We start from the raw sequence: 2,737 nt of genomic DNA on the forward strand, positions 1-2,737 counted from the left end.
TGATTCCTGGAATTCTCATTAAGAATTTTGATATCTTTTTCCTCTTAATTTTCGAAAAACACAAAAAATTTTACAAAATCATAAAAACCAAAAAGATTTTATGTTTCTTGTTTGAGTCTGGAGTCCCACCTTAAGTTTGGTGTCAATTGCATGTTTTTGTTTTTCGAATCCATGCATGTATTTCTTTGTTTTGATCTTTGAATTCTATTGACTTGAGTATCTATGTGTTTCATATGCATTCTCATTAGTGTCAGTAGTATACAAACTGCTAAGTTTGGTGTCTTGCATGCATTGTTATTTGATTTTAGTTACATTTTGATTATTCTTTATTATTAAAAATCCAAAAATATTTTCAATTTGTGTCTTTTCAAGTCAATAATACAGAGAATTGAAGATTCAGAACTATCTTTTAAAATTGTTTTCAAATCATATCTTTTAAAATTGTTTTCAAATCATATCTTTTAAAATTGTTTTCAAATCATATCTTTTAAAATTGTTTTCAAATCATATCTTTTAAAATTGTTTTCAAATCATATCTTTTCAATCATATCTTTTTAAAACCATAACTTTTCAATCAAATCTTTTTAAACACATCTTTTTCAAAATAGTTTTCAATCAAATCTTTTTGATTTCTAATTTCAAAATCTTTTTCAAAAATCACTTGATTTCTTTTCCACTCTTATTTTCGAAAATCAATTAAGTGTTTTTCAAAATGTTTTTAAAATCTTTTTAATTAATTTTCGAAAATTTTCTTCCCCTCTTCCCACATCCTTCTATTTTTGGAGTACCACTCCTTCTCAATGCACAATTCGAACTCTATCTGATTAAGTTCAAATTCTTTTACCTCTTTCTTCTATTTTTCTTTTCCTCTAACACCTCAAGGAATCTCTATACTGTGACATAGAAGATTCCACATTTTTCTTGTTCTCTTCTCTTTCATATGAGCAGGAGCAGAGACAAAGGCATTCTTGTTGAAGCTGACCCTGAACCTGAAAGGACCTTGAAGTGAAAATTAAGAGAAGCTAAGGCACAACTCTCTGTAGAGGACCTGACCGAATTCTTCAAAGAAGAAGAAGATATGGCAGCCGAAAACAACAACAATGCCAACAATGCAAGGAAGGTGCTGGGTGACTTTACTGCACCTACTCCTGATTTCTATGGGAGAAGCATCTCTATCCCTGCCATTGGAGCAAACAACTTTAAGCTTAAACCTCAATTAGTTTCTCTAATGCAACAGAATTGCAAGTTCCATGGACTTCCAATGGAAGATCCTCATCAGTTCTTAGCTGAATTCTTGCAAATCTGTGACACAGTCAAGACTAATGGGGTAGACCCTGAGGTCTATAGACTGATGCTATTCCCTTTTGCTGTAAGAGACAGAGCTAGAATATGGTTGGACTCTCAACCTAAAGAAAGCCTGGACTCTTGGGAAAAGCTAGTCAATGCCTTCTTGGCAAAGTTCTTTCCACCACAAAGATGGAGTAAGCTTAGAGTGGAAGTCCAAACCTTCAGACAAAAGGATGGAGAATCCCTCTATGAAGCTTGGGAAAGATACAAACAATTAATCAGAAAATGTCCTTCTGACATGCTTTCTGAATGGAGCATCATAGGTATTTTCTATGATGGTCTCTCTGAACTGTCCAAAATGTCTTTGGATAGCTCTGCTGGAGGATCTCTTCATCTGAAGAAGACGCCTACAGAGGCTCAAGAGCTAATTGAAATGGTTGCAAATAACCAATTCATGTACACTTCTGAAAGGAATCCTGTGAACAATGGGACTAGTCAGAAGAAAGGAGTTCTTGAGATTGATACTCCGAACGCCATTTTGGCTCAGAATAAAATATTGACTCAACAAGTCAATTTGATTTCTCAAAGTCTGTCTGGAATGCAAAATGCACCAAGCAGTACTAAGGATGCTTCGTCTGAGGAAGAAGCTTATGATCCTGAGAACCCTTCAATGGAAGAGGTGAATTACCTAGGAGAACCCTATGGAAACACCTATAATTCTTCATGGAGAAATCACCCAAATTTTTCATGGAAGAATCAAGAGAGACCTCAACAAGGTTTCAACAACAATAATGGTGAAAGAAACAGGTTTAGCAATGGCAAGCCTTTTCCACCATCTTCTCAGCAACAGACAGAGAATCCTAAGCAGAACCCCTCTGACTTAGCAACTATGGTCTCTGATCTGATCAAAACCACTCAAAGTTTCATGACTAAAACAAGGTCTTCCATTAGAAATTTGGAGGCACAAGTGGGACAGCTGAGCAAGAAAGTTACTGAACTCCCTCCAAGTACTCTCCCAGGCAAGACAGAAGAAAATCCAAAAGGAGAGTGCAAAGCCATAAACATGGCCGAATCTGGAGAGGAAAGAGAGGAAGTGGACGCCACTGAGGAAGGCCTCAATGGGCGTGCACTAACCTTCAATGAGTTCCCCAATGAGGAACCATGGGAATCTGAGGCTCAAAATGAGACCATAGAGATTCCATTGGACTTACTTCTGCCTTTCATGAGCTCTGATGAGTATTCTTCCTCTGAAGAGGATGAGTATGTCACTGAAGAGCAAGTTGCTAAATACCTTGGAGCAATCATGAAGCTAAATGACAAGTTATTTGGAAATGAGACTTGGGAGGATGAACCCCCTTTGCTCACCAAAGAACTGGATGACTTGTCTAGGCAGAAATTGCCTCAAAAGAGATAAGATCCTGGAAAGTTTTCCATACCTTGTACCATAGGC

The 2,737-nt window shown here is 36.6% G+C and overlaps 1 non-coding gene across 1 annotated transcript; it reads right to left on the minus strand.

Moving 5' to 3' along the window:
- Positions 1 to 1,483: 1,483 nt before the first annotated feature.
- LOC127744552 (small nucleolar RNA R71) lies at positions 1,484 to 1,591 on the minus strand. Its single transcript, XR_008005498.1, has one exon. It is a non-coding gene; the product is annotated as a small nucleolar RNA R71 (small nucleolar RNA).
- Positions 1,592 to 2,737: the final 1,146 nt, after the last annotated feature.

This window comes from Arachis duranensis, unplaced genomic scaffold, assembly GCF_000817695.3.
Source record: "Arachis duranensis cultivar V14167 unplaced genomic scaffold, aradu.V14167.gnm2.J7QH unplaced_Scaffold_58495, whole genome shotgun sequence".
Lineage (NCBI taxonomy): Eukaryota > Viridiplantae > Streptophyta > Magnoliopsida > Fabales > Fabaceae > Arachis > Arachis duranensis.